This window comes from Tigriopus californicus, chromosome 9 (genome assembly GCF_007210705.1).
Source record: "Tigriopus californicus strain San Diego chromosome 9, Tcal_SD_v2.1, whole genome shotgun sequence".
Classification (NCBI taxonomy): domain Eukaryota; kingdom Metazoa; phylum Arthropoda; class Copepoda; order Harpacticoida; family Harpacticidae; genus Tigriopus; species Tigriopus californicus.
In genome coordinates, this window is record NC_081448.1 from 6,324,891 (window position 1) to 6,345,526 (window position 20,636).

A 20,636-nucleotide genomic window follows, 5' to 3' on the forward strand; every position below is an offset into this window, starting at 1 on the left:
CTCCCGTTTGGTCTTCATTTTCCGAAACTTAATCATTCAACAGCTCTGAGAGTGAGTGGCAATTGCAAAGTATCGATTTTGAAGCCCCACCCTTCTGATTTGCCTTAAAACGGCAAATAATGATTGGCTGGTTTCTTTCTCTTCTCCTTCTTGCCGTCTCAACGCCCCATTGACTAGCACGCCTACTCAGGGCAGTGTCGAACTTTACCGATAATGAATCATATGTATTTGCTCAGCAAATCTTTGGCCACGATAAAATTTGCAGCCTTCTACAGACAAGCTTGCATACCTTGATCATTCAACACACACCAAGTAACTCAACCACAAACTTTTGTAATAAACATAACCCTACCCCTTTTGACGACAACACGGATGATGATAACACAAATAACGTTGATAATAACATTGATAATAAGAAAAATGACGATGATACACTCTGAATCCTACTGCTTTTATACCTGGACATAACCATCCATCGCAATTCTGACCTTAGCCCAGATTCTTTGGGTTGGAACACTCTTTCGCCATCCATCGACGACGGCTTTTCCAAAGAGGCATTAGATCAAGTTGTTTGACTGTAAATAGAGCAAATGACCCCCTGAATTCCCCGCTTACCAGAACGAACTATTCATCTAACCCCCGATACTTCCACTGTTATTGAAATCTGCCCCCCCCCTCATCCCTCATTGTCCCTGAACTCGACCACCCAACCCCACCCTTATTAAAAGATTGTCCAACTGAACTAAAAAGGCATCGGAATCTTGATCTAACGCCGTATCTTTAGTTTTCCAGCAGAAAAAGAAAATTTGGAAACACCGAAAAAAAATTTCATTTTATTGTCATTGATTTGGTCCCTTCATTTTCCTAGCATGACTCCACCCCAATTTGTTCATCTATTCATTTCAACGCACACATGGAAACAATCTACATACACCAAGCCACCAACCCTTTATGCTAGACAAGCAGCCATACTGTTGCATTGGTTAAAAAAAGACAGCCCCTCCCCCTTCTTTACCCCAACACCTATGACCTTTTTTTCGAATCGGCGGACTTCATTTTGAAATTTCCAATGCAATTGGTTTCAGGAACATGATTCCTTTTCAAACACATTGTTGAATTTCTTTCCTTATTGCCATACGTAGAAACATCGGTAGTGTTCGTACCGTCAGCACCCTTGAGAGGTGCGTGTACTCATTGACAATTCATGATGACGAGATTCGTTCGACCGATTTAACAGAACCTGGTGCAATTTTATTTTCTCTTACCAAATTTACAACAATCCACTCGTAGCATCATTCAAATTCTTCTATTACAAGAAAGATTTCCCTGATCCGATCATCGTCGGCCACCCCTTCTAGCACATGCATACATCCAGCAACCGGATCCCAGTCACGCCCGCGTGAAAAAAATTTAAGCAATGGGCGCCATATCTCTATTTTCTTCACTGCTCCGTATTTTTGTGAGGAATCGCGTTGATTCTTGTCAACTGGATTTGATTAGTCAAAACTAATCACGCCTTTAAAAATGCAACACTCCACTGCTTGTTTCTTAGCCCGGTCCCCCATCTTGGCGAAATCCCCAACCCATCTGATTAGTAACTATTCACGACGAATAATGAAATTTGTGCGCTTGTACATATTATACATCCGTACCAATTTATTTCCAATGAAAGAGGATCAACACCCTGATGCTTTTTGAATGTTTCTGTTTGTCCTGAGAGTTGACCAGACAAATAAATAAAGTCATGATTAACAAGAACTCCTAAACCTGTTTAATTTGAGAGCCGATCGCCATTATTCGAATGCCACTCTCAGGCTTTGCACAGAGATTTGCCTACATACAGACATTTGATGCATTCAGCAAACCGCCAGGGATAGTACGCGTATTTAAGCTTTATTCACTTGACTCCAGTGATTCCAATTGCAGAGATGGCAACCCTACCGACTGAACATCATTCTGGGTTAGCTTTGATCCCTAACGTACGCGTATGAGCGACGATTTGTATTGGCGGCCCTAGACCATGGGCTCCTCACAGGTCTCGCTTTTTTCTTGGGAGGATTATTTCATGAACCATCATGAGTGTTCGACTTACAGCTATAAAGTTGGCAAATTGGTCAGTCAGACCCGTCAAAGATGCTACGCAGAGTAGCTGTACCACGTTAGAGTAGGTGCCGGCAAGCCACACCCGATCACCAATGTGTCTTTGTTGAGACTTCCTTCAACAAGAAAGTACCGAACTGACGAAATATAAAGCACACGGGTATGGGCATTAATATGCGTGCCGATATCATTGACGATGAAATTACTTTTAATTAATCAATTGGTCAATTATCTAGTCCTCAATGTTTCCAAACTTTGGGATCAAGACATCACTGATCGATTTTATTAGAAATATAGGACGACGAAGGTAAAGCAAGCTTAAGAGAATTTCACATGTATACATATATGAGATCTGCTCCCTATAGTACTATTAAGTGCGCCAAAGCTAAAGAAATGGATTGTCCTTACGGCCAATTAATCTTAGGTGATGTGCATGCAAGTTTCCCAGATTGAAGATTTGCAAGCTCTCATTATGAAAAAGTGATTGTCTGGATAGTAACCTTGATCATTTTGAGACTGCAACACGAGATCTTGACAGATGAGCGTTCAGAGGTTCAAAGCCCTGGACCCACCACCTATAGAGCTCCCTCGCACTCAAAGCTCAGCCATTCAACCAAGTTAGACAATGCACAAATGGAGCAATGGTTAGTTGCTTGGTTGGTTGGCTGAGAGAATGAATGAACCACAAGCAGCTACAACGGCTGCAAGAGCAACACACAATAAACCCTCCACAACGACCCAAAGCGGTATTGGATGACGTCAGCCAGGCCTGACAAGGTCGACCAGGGTCCTAAACTCTCAGTTGTAAAAATTTGTGTACGACGGGCCGGCTTTTGGTAGGTACAAACATAAAGTAAATTAAGACATTAGAGCGGCATACTGGCAAAATCATGGAAGTGACAAACGTGGGCATTGTTATTCGACATGCAATATGTCAAAATTGCGAAATTTTCGTTTCCTTCTGATGTCTTAAAACTCTTGATTAGTTTTTGATCCCATTATAAAAAGAACAACACATGATATGAAGTCTAAGTTATTTACAAATCTGATCGAAAATTATTAAAATTATTTGATATAAACATTTCTATTTGTTCTTGCCAAGCACGAGAGTAAGCAATGCTCAAATTACGTAAGACATGATATGAACATTTTGAACTATTATAGAAAAGGCAATTATGTAAAGGAAGCTCTTGAATGAAGGTAAAGGGATAACATGAGCTCGTCGAGACTTTTAATCACTAGGAACATACTCATCAAATAACAAAAAACCTTAAAATCGAACGCTGATTTGTTTATGAACCTTTTTGAACGATCTGTCAGAAACGAAGAGCTCCATTCATGGCGTAATTAGCCCTTGGTTAAACATGAGGGATTTTGAAATTCGAAGCGTTTATTTTTAAGTATGATGACAAAGAGAATGACACTGAATGGCCTTAAACTGACCACAAAATCAAAAACACGTTATCCCCGACACCTTTTAAACCTCAATACACAGGGTACATATCAATCATCGAGGAATTGCTTTTATGAAGAACTTGTTGTTTTCTATTTCAACTTGTATCCAAAGAAGGGAAAATATTTCCTCATAATTTAAGTAAGGTTTGAACAGTTGTAGATTTGAGATGTGCAAAAATCAAATCATAAGACTTACTTCATGCACATTAAGTAACCCAAATCAAGATTACTACGTTTTAAATGTGCACGTACCGACCTAAAAGTTTATGAAAAGTCTGAAAATGGCTAATCTAAAGTTCTGACACAAATACTCTTAAACGTGATTCAGCTAAAATGGTCAGTTTTGTTAGAAAGGGCCCCTAGGTTACGTCATAAACACAATCCCCAAACTTGTACCGTAATTGAGGCTAATCTTCTCACTTGCAGGCTTTACCAATTGGAATCAAAGATCTTCGCAGGGAGCCTAGCCCATTTCAATTGACACTTGTAGTTCCCTCGGTTCAAATTTGAGGTTAGGGTACATCATTCCGTATCAGTAAAGCGCACACTCTCAGACTCTAGCAGTTCTTACCCTTCGTTTTAGCATCAGTGAATCAGTGAGGTGCTTCACCTTGTGTGTAGTGTATATGTATTACGAGTAGGTACCTACCATAGATAACTTCATATATGGTTTTCTATGGTACCTACGTAGTACCTTAGCTGAGACGTGGAGGGCCTATTGTTGCTATGGTAACTCCATTCAAATCCCAACACCACTATTTTTACGGATTGGGGACAAGTCTCTGGAAGTGTGTCGTATTTTTGAGAGATCTTCTACGTTAAATCTATACTTTAATAATATAGTTGTGTGGTGTAAATGTAATCGATACGTAAGTCAAGCACCTCCGCTCGGGTGTTCAGCTGCGCATTTGTGATATGTCGGATCGCAGTTAAGCACTGGTTTTTCCATTTATAATATCAATTAGGTATGCGTTGAAGGAACTTACATGGTAAATTGTGGCACGATTGGGGCTTTGGTTGACGAATAACAATCAATTGAAATTTGGCACTGTCTTTGTACTATTGGGAGTCATTCGAAGAAAATTGAATTTTGGTCGATTGTGGTGACGCGGGTTCGTGCCTCGTAACAATGATTGCGGTAGGTCTTAAAAACCCCTCAGCTCTACAAAAATCATTCAATTGTTCTGAAAATTCTTACCAAAGCTTCAGATTGTCATACGCAAAATTGTTTACAAAATAGGCCTGTTGGCTTGACTAGAACCGGAAACAATATTTTCGCTGANTTGGTAATTTCAAATAAGCCTGTTGGCTTGACTAGAACCGGAAACAATATTTTCGCTGAGAGGTGTCTATTGTCATCTTTGGCCAAGCCTTAAGATTCCTTTATATTTTAACTCATGAAAACTTTGGATTTGGAACCATCTATTAGTATTTTCAACTGCATTGTCCTTTCCCACCTGAGATATGGCAAATACGGAATAAAGATGTCACAAATAGAAGCCCTCAGAACCTAACGATTTAAGAGATGCAGAAATACAAAAGAGCAAGTGTCACGTAATTGAATTCACAATTTAAAGCTTTGCTACTAGAAGAAACGTTGAACACACTTAAATCTATTATGCATTCATGTCAATTAGATTTAACGTGGCTAAATAAGAAAGTCCTCATTATGAATGTTTTTCCTCCCAATGCGTGTCTGTTCATGAATAAACTCGATGACGTGTTTTCTCACAGGCTTCAATATTTATGATTACTTCATATTGACTTTAATATAAACAGAAGCCTGTCCTAAGTGTTGCTTCCTTTCTTGCTTAATTATTGATCACTTTCCCCTAAAATGAAGGAGGCTGCACATACATGTAGTACATATGTACGCAAGAGGCGGAGTGATCAGGAAAATTATTTGACTCTAGGAGGAATAATCAGGGTCACAAATGCGCTGTCCACGTAAATACGGGGACGTGATCTGTTTTCTGTCAAATACACTTAAGGAGCTCGAGTAAGATCTCGTTTTGACTGGCTTTGGCCGATTTGTTACTCGTAAGTGAGTTTCAATGAACAGTGGAGAGTCCTTGATCTCTGAAGAAACAAATAAGGCGCACCTGTTATGCTACAATGAGCCATAACGGAGAGCTGAGACAGGAATCCTAATTCATCGCCCCCCAGACTAGAATCTGACATTTCCTCGTATTATTTAGTATAACAATACTCGAAGTGCAGAGGTTCACGTAGATATTAGAAGGTTCACCACTTATTGTGCTTGAGGGGTGATCCACTTGAAATAAGCATTGCGTGACAACAAATGGCAAAGGTTTGTCTCGGTTACATAACATGAAATACCAATCAAATTGGACTAACTCGTACACTTGCACTGTCGAGCACTTTGACTAACCAAAAAACGGGGGCTTGCCAAATTTGTGAAAAGACGACGTACTTACGTTCGTTCAGTGGTCTTGTCAGTAAACAAGTTGTTAGGATCTGGGAGGAATTCCAAACAGGATTGAAATCGTTGGGGACTTCCCCATTGGATTTTTTCCTCTCCAGCTTTCAGGAACTCTTGAACGCTTGTTTATTGAGCATGAAGGAAAACAAGCGAATATGATTCCTGCATGTACACTTTTAATCAGACATATAAACGATTGTCTGTTTAAACGCCGTCAAAACCCAACTCTTGCGCAATATCAACGATAGGAAACGTGGGAGGAGATTGTTATATGAGGTGATCACCCTTTGTTCAGTAACCCACCTTATGTGTAAGTATGTGGTTACTAAACCCAATTTCAAGCAAGTGCGTTTCACTGCCTAAGTCTTTCCTAGAATGTTAGGTTAGATGAGCTACCAGTTTCATTGAAAAAATCATAATGGTCATGTGAAGGACGTCCCTCTCTCTCTCTCTTCCTCTCTCTTGATTCGACCTTGGATGCATTGCAAAGGGCTTCCCTTCCAAAAGCATGTGCAATTTTGCAAAACCCACTGTGTGGAATCGCAGCTCAGGGCCGAGTCACGTCACCACACAGTGATTCGCCGGAAAACTGCACCAGGCCTGTTGTCGTTGTTCCAATGGGGCTCATCCGTCTGTCCGTCCGTCCGGCGGTCCGTTCATCCAGCTGTTGCGTGGCTTTCCACCAACTTTTTTGAGTGAGGTTCACGGACGGCACGAACGCAAAGGCAAAGCAAAGTGGGGACCAACAATCAGGCAATCCACCCATCTTGGCAATTGTACAGGTTGCCCCTCACTCAGCTCATTGGTATTAGAAGGGTTGGTGGGTTGGAAAGAACAATACGGACGCTCATCGCAGGATTGGACAATCCACATTAGTCTCCTTGTCCGGGTCCATTAGCGGTATTAAGCATATAGTAAGTAGATAGAGTGTTGGCGGAGATAGAATTGACGGACGATGATAAGACAGTTGGGCAACAATGGATTCTCATGCAAGAGTCTCTGTATGAGGAAAACGGAGCGAAAAGCCTTAGTGCAAAAAAGAGGTGTGGCGATCTTGCCTCGTGGGATCGGAGAATGAATTCTTTATTTATGTCAAACGAAAAACGAGCCTCGGTTGTCGAATGGTGCAAATATAATCTGTTCCAAAAACAAGGACCCATATCCTGGATGCTGTTGGGCTCTCAGGACCGTGACCAGTTGTAACAATATGACCAGCCAAATGCACGGTGGTGCACAAGTGTGTGATCCTGTCTTTTGTCAAATAGGGAAAATGTTTGTACTTTGACTACGTGAAATGGAGTTTCCTTCAGTTCAAGATCAATGATCCTTCCTCATGATTTCCATCCAAGGCTGTTTGTCCCTTCGCCAAAACTCCAGCATGATCCACACGCCAGCAGAACTACCATTCAAGATTATTTATGAGTGTACTTTGAAGTCATGCAATTTGGTTGGTAGGCATAGGATAGGGTCCTTTCTGCGGTCCTGGCCCAGGGTAGAAGGACCAAGGAGCTGGAAGCTCACATCTAGAAGGTGTGTACGGGTGCGTACAGTATAAGTCGATGCGAGTGCGCACCCTTTGGCCTATTCATCCTTTGCCCCGTGATTTATGTGATGTTTGCCAAGGTGAAATGTCGAAGACAATTATGCACTTTGGGAATGGCTGCGCATTTCCAGGATCGCACCCAATATCTAAGATGGGCGAGACGGAGCGGGAGAGAGTACAAACAGCCATAAGGGTACAATCTCTTTCGGCTCCCATCCGGCTTGCAGAAAACGGATCAGTGGCAGTTTGGCTGGCTGGCCAACTAACTAACTGGATGGATGGATGGATGGGCCATAGAGGTTATTATGTATGTTGGATGAGCCAATCAATGAATGAATGGAGGGGGTAGGGTTGCCCCGACGCCCTGAAGAAGTCATGGTGCGCCTTGAAATTGATCTAGTCATCCAACCACGGCTCCAAGTTGTCGTGCCATAATTGCTCTGATTTCTGACTCTTTAATGTACCTGAGATTTGAAAAGATTACATGGACACACGTGCACTTTGTAACTTTTAAAAAAGCTGTTTTTTCTTATCTCAAAAAGTATTTCATTCGTATCGTTGGATGCTGAATGGAAGGGTGAGGGCTCCAAAGTCCCAATTATTAGAGCTCTAGCTACGTTTGGTTCAGAGCCAAACGACTTTCATCCATAGAAGTCGAGAGTAAATTTGCATGAATGTTTCGCAATGCGATTTCAGGAAGCAGAATGAAAAAAAGAATCAAAGCAATTTGAATGTTCATCTCCAGGTATTCAAAAAGGATACGATGAAAAAATCTCAGATCACGATCAAGGGGGAAATGTTATTGGCATCTGGCATTACCTAACCATTCATAAAACGCCGGCTAAATCTCGTCAAGGCCAGCATTTTCAAGGTCTTCTGATTCACTTCGTGGATGGATAATACAGGGCATTGCAAATTTAAGGACGCCTAATTGAGGCCCAGCCACATCAAATCAACTTGGCCAAAGTACGAAAAGTTCTGCTTTTATAGTGTGTCCCAAATGCATCTGCGTGTGCATGCATTAGTTCGGGTCATTCCCAGAGTCGTATATCTACGTAGAGACGGAAAGCAATGAGCAGAAGGAGTAAGAGTGGAATTTGGCAAACCTTCCAAGCTGTTGTGGGCCCAATTGGCGAGGATTTGACGGTTCGACCGAGTAGTGCGAGATCGTCGCTGACCTTGAGAATAACTCTTCCGTTGCACAAGCTTCGAACTTCTTCTCCAACTTACAATCTGAACCGAAATGCACTTGCTGGGGCGCTCATCCTCGCCACGGTCCTATTGATACCCTACCTTCGTTCGCTCAGTCCGTATGTTCGAGTTTGCATGCTTGTGTTGCAACTGCTGCTACTGGTACTGCGGTCGCTGGATCTCTGAACAACGGATACGACCACGTAGCTTGAGGAGCACGAGTTCTCTGGAATTGGAACGACGACTCCAAAGAGTCCGCAAGTGCATGAATGCATGCATGTTTGATGCACCGACCAAATCACCCTCACATGAGGGCGAAGCAGCAAGGAAATATTTTCACAACATGCTGCGGTGACAGCAAATGCCGTCGTGGCTTTCTCAGCCAAAAGCTTCGGAGCATGATGATGGTGATGATGATGATGAGCACATGGAGCATGCATATTTAAGGAGACACAAGCGGGTCATTTAGTGGGTACGCAGGTGGAAACCGAAAGGATTTGATCGATCCCCGATTCGATTCGAGCCAAGGAAGAAGAAATAAAGCTGGTCATGAGATTAGCCACAAAACATGAAGCAACGACACCCCCTCGATTAGGTTTATGGGCCAGATTTGCACTGCTGGACAGACCATGAAATACTGAAAAAATGGGCTTTTGTTTGTTTAATTCTGTCCGGAGGAAGTTGCGTCAGAGCAAATCTTGCTGATGAAGCAGAACGATTTTCGCGTTACGCACTATCTTCTTTTTCGAATGGGCAAACCCCATTGGACAATATAAAAAAGGCAGCGGATAAAAGCTATGCACACACGTACTTGTCTTCGCTTTTCGGTGGAGTCTCCAAATACGGCCAATTAATCACAAGTCTAGCGCCGATCACTTCTTATCGATTCAGTTGTACTGCATAATTGATGGATTATTGGATTTTTGGGGGGAAAACATAGATCGGGCGATTCGGATCTATCTCACTCATCGAAAATCTAAGCAGCCAGTGAAGACAGAATTATTCTCCAAGGCAAAAGGGCACGAGTTCCAAGATCTTTCCGCAGCATAAAACGTCCGGAGAAGAATGCACTCTACTTCCCATATCTAACTCGAAAGGTTCAACATGACCCAGAATGTGAAGCGAAACCTCCGTGTACAAGTGCAGTGGGGCAGGCAGCAAGTCCAATTCGCCTGTCACGAAGGCTGAAGTTGTGCAAAATTCTGCAGCAAAAAAGTAACAGCCCTCGAGAAGCACAGCAGCGATTGGCAAACACAAATTTAGAGACCGAGATTCTGCAGCAAAACTGCCATCTTTTCGTCTGCGTTGGACTGCAGCGACTAGAATTTCGCACATATATTTCTCTCTTCCTTTCCCCCTTCCTTCCACGTGGTATAGCAGAAGTAGGGAGAAAAAGATTTGTGACCCGAGCATGACAAGAAATAGCCCATTGGGATGAGCCTCAAGGCCAAGACAGATATGGCTGGTGCTACGGATCTTGTTGGTTCATTTGAAACCCTAGTTATATTGGGGCATTGTATCAACTTTGTAAGAATGAAGTCCTCGTCGAAACAACAAACAAGCAAACAAAGGCAAAGAGCAGATTGATTATCCAGTTGTTGAAAGGGCAGAGAAAACAAAAGCACTTGGCTTAGTTATTGATCTACTATCTCAGTTAGGAATACTTTTCCGAAGTGCAAGTGATGCTCTAGGCTCGAGCACGCCTCAACACAAATGTGAACAATTACTAACAGATATATTTGTGAAAAGGTTTCTACTGACTTGGAAAAGGGTTTCCCAATGTACATGATACATCTGGTTTGACTGCCTCCGTTTCGAACTCGGTTGGGAATAGACCGAAACGGTTCTCGTCCGTTTGGCAATAAATCAAAAAGTAAAGGATATGGAGCAGTTCTCTCCTGTTTTCCATTCTCGTCTTTTCCAAAAATTAGGCTCCTCTGTACCCTCAAAAGCAATTGCTCACTTTTGTTTACTGCCTGCCAGCTTTGAAATATATTATGCAGTGCAGTCGATATCACCCTGGGTCTTGAGTTGCACTTCAAAGCAAAAGTGCCCGTCTGTGTAATTAACCGAACAATCTGACCGGTTCCACGAATGATCTGTCCTTGGGAATCGACCAAAAGGAGGGCCCATCATTTACAACTCGATCAGACGCTCGATCAGGTTTTATTCTCGCTACGAGAATTCCGTCGAACAAATGGAATGCAACGAGCATTAGGAACAAACACTTGTGTAAAAAAAAGAGCCGAACCTTGCGACGGCGGATGACTTGACGGTGCAAAAATATCTTCCAATGAGACAGATGCTTCTTGCGTCCAATGCGTTGGAACCTACAATACATTGGCCTCCATTTACCAAATTACTACCATGATTCACGTATGAGCCCACCTTACCCAGCATGGTCAGAACAGAGAAGTGATCTTGCAAGGCCTTAAATGCATCGAACATGCCTGGTTTTAACCCGTCTGCTCCTACAGGTGCACGTTAGTCAGGTTGAAGCGATATTAGAGACGTATAGGATGAGAACTGATAAAGCCAGTCCAAGCGTTTACATGTAATACATAATCTGATCCAACCAATCTTTCGACGTAAGAGCCTATAAGGGTTAATCAGAGCAACTATTGGCGAAGCTCCAGCTATCATCAGGCCGTCAAAGACGTGCTCTTTCTCTTCATGTGGATCTCTAAGCAGAACCTCTCATAGAAGTGAAAGGCTATCGGTCTGGTTGAACAGCGCCACGTCTGCAGACTGAGAATGCTAGGCACCGTATGTACACTCTGGTGTCGAAGGTAGAAGAGGCCTCGTTGTTAGGCCGACGTCGGGTTCAGTTGGCGGGTGTCGAAGATGCAAGTCAGCTTTAAAGGCGACATTCGCCAAATATCAAGGCCACGGGAACCACAACTCGAATCCCAGTCAAAACATAGCTCGAGTGCCGGCAAATATTGCAAATGGATTGATTAGTTAAGTTTTAGGCATTACTGCTGCCTTTTTCTTTTTAGTAAGGGCTTTTGGGTTTGTGGTCTAGATTCTGATCTTACCATTGTTTCCAAATGTATCTTTGGCTCACATGAGTATGATTGGTTTGACTACCCCATGTTAGTAGAAGTCCTTAACATTGAGCTTCAGTGTTTTATGGAAAATTGCAACCAGTCATTGTTCTGCTTATGTTACACGTTATGGAACCTCGAAGCAATATTTTAGCTTTTGTAGCCCTGACTCTAAATATAATGATGGTTAAGATGATTGGTTAACCTAAAAGGTTTCATCAACAAAGCTGCAGACCGACCATAGGTGGAGAGATTTCAACTAAATTCCCAAATTCGTCAAGTTATGAATGTTAAGAGGTGACGTTAGAGAGTAAAACAATATCTCATTCTGAAAGCAATACTTTTCACCATAGAGATATGGTTAAATATCAATTTATTCAATGCTATACCAAGCTCTCTTTTATGTGTTTATGTATGTCAGACGATCTCATTTTTTTTTGGCGAGTTCATTGGAAGGAAGCATGACGAGACAGTTGTCCAACATGTCGTATGTCGTCGTGGTGAGAAAAACGTGAGGATCTTGTGCTCACCAAATATGGTCCAACGTTTGTCAACGAAGAAGGGTCCTCAGACCTGTATCTACGTAGAGTTGAAATGTACTACGCAATAACCGAGCCGGCGGGTTTCAATTCTCATCTTATGTGTTGGTCCATAATAAAGAACGGAGGAAGAATGGAAGAGAAGCAACTTCTCCGGATTTTTTGGTCTCATTTTCGTAAGAAATGTTCCCATTCCATATTTCAGTTCCATTGTGGAAAATATGCGATGTAATCTTTTCATCGAGAATTGCAAGTAAGAAAATGTAGGGTGAATCACCCTGGCCTATAGGTTTGCGCTTCTGTATTCATGTAGTAGATACGAAGGGCTCGTTTTACACCAGTTCCGGGAGGCGAACCGGTTTTCCATGCAAAAAATGTGCGAGCCTTGATAATGCTCGTCTATTATTGCAGATCACTTCCACGCCAATCTACGATTCTACACCTTGATAGTAGGGCACGAATTTCTCCTACTCTAGTATTGCTCGAGGATTACATTGCACAATTTAGCAGAAAAAAGCAGCTCATTTTGGCAAGTTGGCAAGATAAAGGACCAAACTTGTTGACTCAGAGCTGTTCCAATTCTCGGATCCTGCGATCCCAGACGTCTGGTCTCGCTTGACATGACGTGGATAATATTATCAGGTCTTCTCATCGTAAATTTGACAATTTATTGCAAGCACCTTAAAAATTCGTATGTTCATCATTCTTCACCCGCCATTACTCCCCTAAGAAAGAGAACACTTCGCCGAATAGTAGTAGTACTGTATATCACCGAAGAGCCCTTCAGAGATGGCTCAAGGCACTTGGAAATTGCACTTGCAATCCTTCTCCTCGATTCAATTCAAACCTTCCCGCAGTTTCCTGGAAATGGCAAATATCCCTTATTTGCGGTGGCAAGAGGCCTCAAAAACGATTCCTCTTACACTCAATGCTTACGTACACACCCACAATACCGGACAACGTCATTTTGTCTTGGATCCAATTGGACCTCCCCCCCTCCTCTCCTTCTCTACTCCCCTTACGCGCAATATGTTTTGTAATTCTAGCCATTAGACAACCCATTTTCATTGACGATTGGGTGATTCGTTAGCCTGCTTGCAGGAAACAGAGCTCACAATTGGAAATGAGACGCAATTTTCGGAGGAGGCTTCTTTGAGTCGACAACAGATTGATAATGAACATTAGAATTGGATCGGATGTGATTGCTTTTCAAGTGTTCATCAACTGAAGAGGCTTTCATCTTCGTCGTATTTTTCATACCCATCGTTAATCATTCGTCTTATTCCATGGTTTTCTTCACGGAACACTATGACAAAGCCGAAGGTTTTTTCGCAAACTCAACAAACTTAGATATTCTTACGTACGTAAGTATGTAGTATGTACGTACGCTCTTCTTGTTGCCCATGGTTGTCTCCCGGTGCACATTTAGTTTGAGGTGTTGTGTACGTCGGGTTTGGCCACGATCCGTCGTCTTCAGTACCACGATGCTTGAGTACAAAGGCATGTGCACCAGTCTACGCACGATGTGGTGTACGTATCAAGAGAGTACATTATAGTTGTAGAGGTCTTTTCATGGCGTTGCCAATGGCCTTCGCGATTCCCTTGCATTCCTCTAAAGTTCAAACCGTGGGAATTTTCACTCAAGTGCAGTTTGGCAGTTCGAGAATTTTCCTTAAGCCTTAGAAAATCAAGTTTGCCCAAGATGGGTGCATATTCCCACAATCGGGTTATGTGTTGGTATGTGGAAGCGTCATTGTTATTCAAGGCGTATTTTTTCCTCTTTGTCAAACGAGTTTAGTGTACGCTCATTGTTTCAATTAATAGCCCGGCACATCTTGAATCACGGGGATACACCATGTTAGTTAGATTTTAGTCTGATGTCAAAAAGTTCAAGGGCAACTCATCAAAAATTTATATTAACCAAGAGGTTGATGTTACGAATAGTTATTCCCAAACTTGTTAGATTGCAAATAGATAATCGATATCTTCCCCGTAGACATTGACTTTCCGAGGTGTTCAGACGAGGAGCACCCACTATCATTTGATTTTGTTCATAAGAGGAACAGTACCGGTTCCTACACATCAACGTTAGAACGTTTTTCAATGACTACTGTATGCGTGTGTACGGACATAAATTATCTTATCTTTTGAGCAACAGTAACCTCAACGGCTGATATCCAATCCATTTTCGTGATGACATAAGAAAAGGGCATTGAAAAAAAGGACTCTGGTTAATTTTCATAGTTAAGATTATTTAGAGTAATAAACAACACAGAGATATTCACAATTCTAGATGGGCTTCTACCACGTTCGTAAGATTATGTTATTTTTCATGATTCTATAAGGAAATATATTCTAGTTGTCGTATTCTAATAATACATAAACGAGTGTTTTTCCAATACACTAACGAAAAGAGTGCCTTAATGCAAAAATGATTTAAAATCGAATAAGATAATTCACTCTGTACAAGGATTATCATAATCAATATGGCAGTCACATTTCACCCCACGTTCAGGTCTAAGATCAAGTTTCTGAACATCCCTTTACGTCGTACTCTGACATTGGGATATTTGATCTGCAGTAGGACAATGCAACGATAACACCGTAAGAACGAATTAGATGGAATGACTCACTTCCAGATTTCAATTGATGACAGAAAGGGTTTGACTTGGTGCGAGCGAACAAACGTTTGTACGTTCTTACCTTAATCACTCGGTTAATGACAAAACAAACGAACGGTCAGGAAAGCTGAAAATGCATTCGACAAGGGATTAAATGTCAGGCTTCGAGAAAACCTCATGATGCCTATAAAATTAGCGATGATTCCAAAGTTCAAGGTAGTCCGTCAGACCCTTTTCGCAAGAGCAATGCCAACAAAGCTTCAACAAAGATGTTCACCGGTAAGGTACACAATCTTATGTTGATATTTACGGTACTTGAGTGCTCGCTCTTAGAGTGCAGTGTGCATCCAAGGACTTGTCTTTTGACATGGGGTTGGATGCGGGAATTTTATTTCGATTCCCGAGCGAGTTCAAATGACTTATGCAGGCATTTCCTGCTTAATTTCGCCAACACCTTCAGGATTGCATTCCGGAATGAAAATCGACCTTAAGTGCAAGACGCTGTGGTTGAATGACGAAACTGAAACCACTCCACACCATGAGCAGATTGTGTCTGATTTTAAGCAGAGATCACTGTAAAGAACTGTGAGTTAAATCTATTTGATTTTCAAGTGCATTATGCTGGTTCATTTTGAAAAAAATATATCACCTTGTACATACAAACCATTCCACACCACCTCACAGTGATATATTGATATTTAACGTTTGATATTATCCTTTCCATGTACTTAATAAGGGAAGATCAACTCACTTGGCCAAGAGCCCGGGCTTAAAAATGAATACTAGTTTGTGTCTAAAAAGAGGAAAACATGTGAAAGTTTTTGAGGGAATCAAGGGATTCTCGTTTCGTCCTTGGTCTTTTCATATTAGCTCCAAAATCATTGGTTCAAAATTGTCCATGACTCGAGGACTGTGCAAGTCTCCTCCAAGCTAGTCACGGGCTCATGGCGATGATGACGAGTTCTTCAATCGAAGAGGAAAAAAGGATGAAGTGAAAGTGTACAATGCTCAAAAGGCCGGAAAAATTCCTTCGCCGTGGAAGCCACGACGAGGACCGACAAGGGGCAGACCTTTGACGCCCAGCAGAGGAGTACAAACGCGAAGGCCACTCACTTACTCGCTCACTCAGTGGCGATTGGCGATTGGCGATTAGCCACTGACCACGCGGTCAGTCCTACGATTGAGACCCTCAAATTCCGCGCTTAGGAACAAATCACGAGAAAAATCTGGCTGGAAAAAAAGGGGAGAAAAAAAGATTGAGAACGTGGCTCAAAGAAACGAAGAAACGAACAATGAAGAGCATGTTGTTGCACTTTTCACAGATCTTGGATGGAAACGATTTCTGGAATTGTACCCAAACCCTCTTGTTATGTAGTTATGCAATGGACAGCCGTCTCAATTTATTGGCGCCTTCATTTTTTGCGACTTTTACATGTCGTTGCTACTTCATTTTTTATCTTCGCTCTGGGATCCAGAGAAATTGAATTAAGAATTTGCATTCTCAAGTGAGCTTTTCTGACTTATTGGGGGGTTTCGGGTGATTCAAAATGCAAGGTACAAGCGATTTGTTTTCAGAAGGAGCATCCACTACGCAATGTGCCAAAATAGTAATTCGTACGTAAGTTGTTTCCTAATATCTTGTTAGCCCTTTTCATATCGAGTGAGTTCTTAAAAGCTGCTTTATGAAAACTTTTGGACTGGATCCTCCTTCAGCTCATTTCATGGTTTGAACCACGTTTAACCTCTTAGACTTTCAAGGATATTAAATGGAAGATACAAAACTTGCTTGATCATGGATTGCCATCGTTATGATACTCACCAAGCGCGCCTTTTCACGCCTCAGACATGATTCATAGAGTTTCCAGTCACTGAATAACATGATATCATGAAACAGCCAGCTCCGATGCCAATCAATGCCCTAGCAAACAAATCTGAGAACGAGACGACAATTTCTTTAACTCAAATATGTATTTATGCGAGAGATTACTTTTTCCACGAACTTATTGGGGTCAACCGAAACAAGTTTTTCTGTCATCAGTTGTTGGCCGACTTGACAAAGAAAACCTTTAAGAATCAGTTCGTTGGCATCTGATACAGTTTCCACTTTCCAAGATATGCTTGAACAATTGACAATTCTCAACCGCAAATTGAACCCGTTTAGAACAAAGAACCCCCCACCTTAGTTTAAAGGTGTTCAAGAGTGAGTCGATATAAAGATCCTAGAGAGGGAGAGAGAAAGAGAGAATAGTCCTTGAATAAGTAAGCGCAAACAATCATTTACAGATAAGGAGACCAAAACACATGGTTTTCTTTGTTTTCTTTGTTGAAGATTTAGATATCACCAAATCAAAGATTCATGACCTAGGAAAAAGCACAGAGGGTTTGGTTAGCGTGCCGCCATTTATGGATCAGCCATTGGACCAAATGAATATTCTTTGTTCATTCCAGTTTTCGCTGTCTAACGGTTCCTCCATTCTTTTCGCCCTGGGGCCGTCAGTCAACAAGCACCATTACAACTATTACTATTGTTACTACTATGCATAGTGAGTGAAGAAGTGCCTTCTTTTCATTGGAACTCCCTGACGTCAATCATATGCGCTATGCGCAAAGACCTACTTACTCCGATGAGCTGTCATTGGATCACAAAGTCGGTTCCAACCATTTAATCATAGAGCAAAGTTAAATGCTTCGGACATGCTTACGAGGCACCACACACCATACACCATATACACATTTGGGATCAAAAATGTCTTCCGAAGACCATTACACGCCATGGGAAAATCTTGACCTGGCTTCCAGTTTCTTTCAATACTAGGGCTTGATCTACTATGCAAAAGTGCTTACAACCAGACCAAAGCATTCCCATCAAAACTACAAAAACTCACAGTGATAGGAAATACAGGTTTAAAAGACAATTCAGAAAAAACAAGAGAAATCGAGCCATCGTTGCTAGTTGCAACGAATTGCCAATAAGCCATTTCACTATCGTATTTGCAAACCTGGGATTGAAATAGTGTACAAAAGTTCTTTTTTGCCTTTTCGGCAAAGAGCAAGCCTGGGTCTGGTGAACGTATGCGTGTGTGTGCATATGATTTGTCGGGATTGATTAAAGGTAACCTTTTATTTTATATGTATTCTTTTGCCTTGAGAGTTAGTACTCGTAGTTGTGCGCCCTCTAGTACATTTGGAAAATAAGATCTACAGTACTGCTGTCAGTGCGTTACTTTCCCTCTCGTTTCAGACTCGGTTTCTCCATCCCCATCCCAATTGGCTAACATGATGAAAGAGCATACACTATTCCATGTACATACGTAGTATGTATGGGATGGGGGATTGAAAGCCAGTGAACACATACTGTACTATACTATACTAACAGCTTGCTCACATCCAGCCTATGAAAGTATCGTTCGTAGCCCGTAGATATGTATATACATGTCCAACTAGGTGGCGTCCGTACGTATGTACGTCGAGTGGGAGCTCACTAGGTATTTGCTGGAGTCTCCCCTCTCCCCTCTGTTCATATTCAGTGTAGTACATGTACTACTCGTAAAGTCTCTCTCCAAAGCTTCTTCTTCGATCCGAGTGTTAAAGTCCCTGATAGGCAACCTTCCCCTTGGCATTCGCCGAGCAACTGAAGATCTACTACTGCTACTACCAATACATACTACGTTAAGCCTTCATCTGAGAGATTTGAAAGATAAAGCAGTGAACTGCTGTTATGCTCTGAAGTGAATGAGGTTACCTCAGTGATCCCAGTCAGATATGTGATCCACCAGCCACCACTAGCGTTGAAATTTGGAGCTAGTACAATCTCCCCTTAGCTAATGTTCAGAGGTACAGTATAGAGTACGTATTACCTGCCGTAAAAGTAGGATCGTTCTCGCCTTTAACTGATGATGCCCGCTTTTATGGTGCTGGGTTCCCTCCTACAACAGAAGTACTGCATACTTACAATCGGACATAAAACACCCCTCCTCGAATCTCATAATGAAATTATGGGAGCCATCAATAGTAGGTAGACCTCCTCATCACTGATGTGGCTTTCGTTGTTGCTGAAGAAGAGAAGGAGGCCGTTTGAGGGTCACTTTCGAAAGCAAGGACAAAATTCGGAACATGGAACATTACACCGAATGAGGGGGCTGCCAATGGAGTCTTTCCGCCTCAACGTTATAGACAGTTAGTAATTTGAGAGGGGCACAAATTCCATCCCAACGTGTATATGTCCTTCAATGTGTTTCTCGATTTTAAGCGCGTTTTCCTCTCTTCCTCTCTAGAGAAGGTATCGAACGTACGTACTGCACATACGGGTACGTCCAAATCCCTCGATAGTTCTCCCCTCTCTGGCAGAATTGTTGTGTTGTTTGTTAAGCAACAGACATCTGCCTTCATAAAATGAGCAAATGGGAAGATTGGGAATACTCTCCGTATACACAGGCAGAGTGTCCTACTCTCCTCAACGCACGTTTCCACTACACCCTACATGAATTCATTCGGAGTGTGGCGTGGAACCCATGAACATACATACGGCTTTTCCACCCTAGACCCAAACAAGGGATGCCTAATTCACCCACTGACCCCATTAAGGGCAAATAATTCGGCCAATATCGCCCCTTGATCATCCCTCGAGAGCGTACTAGTGCGCGTCCGTTGGATCAATCAGACTTTCACGGACAGTGAATGAAAGATCAGGCGACGACAACTTTCGATGAATCGAGGAGAGTATAAAGATCACATGTTGTTTCACGGAATAAAGTACTCAGACGACAGTAGTAACCATAAGATTTAAAAGTGAGTTGGCATGACATTTCGAATCACTTAAATGCCACTGACATCTGTGATGGTGGATATGAGGGTGAGGCGGGTCTACGCCATTGGTTTCTTGAAATACGTAGGTTCTAGTACATACATCCTCAGCGAAGCGAGGAGCTCAATTGTTCGTAGAAAGCTGACTCGATTACAAAGGTCTGTCAACCATGTTTCGTAACCGTGCTCCAACGAGCTACCTACGCACATACTGTATGGTGGATAGTGGTTCAATTAACCTCAGAAGAGAGCTTTGAATGTCAGGGACTCGTTTTTTATCCCTCTCCCCCTCTAGTCTTGAACCATATGACATATTAGAAAAATGCAATGCCCCCTTCTTTCTTCGTATTCCCCCGCCACCATTCTTACTTTTTCGAGCAAACATGTTACCTAGGCAGGTGGTGAGACCGTGGAGCCGTTTTAGAAGAGATTATTTATGCTGTTTATTCAAGCATTGAAGCTTGACTACTTCGCCTGGCCAGACCCTCTAATTACATTATTGAATTGCGCACTGTCAATAAATGCACTCAATGGAGATTTGCGTGTTCGATTGATCAGAGGTGACCTTTCTGTCTTCTGTCTCTGATCGTTAGTATTATAGTTAGTTAGGTAGTCACGGCCAAATCCGTCGCAATATTTTTTGGATACCAGCTGGTGCAACGTTTTACTCGGGCTTAATCGAAAATCAAGAGAGTAGACACACCATCTTTCCAATTTAATGGAAGAATGATCAACATAAACAACACAATGGGTTGAACAGTTATTGATTGAAAATAGTTCGAAATGCCGTGAACAATGGAAGTGTTCACAGAGCCCGAGTAAATTTTGCCTGAAAAGAATTCCAGTTTCCAATATACGTTCTCAATGGGCGAGCCCTAACAGTTAGTTACATAT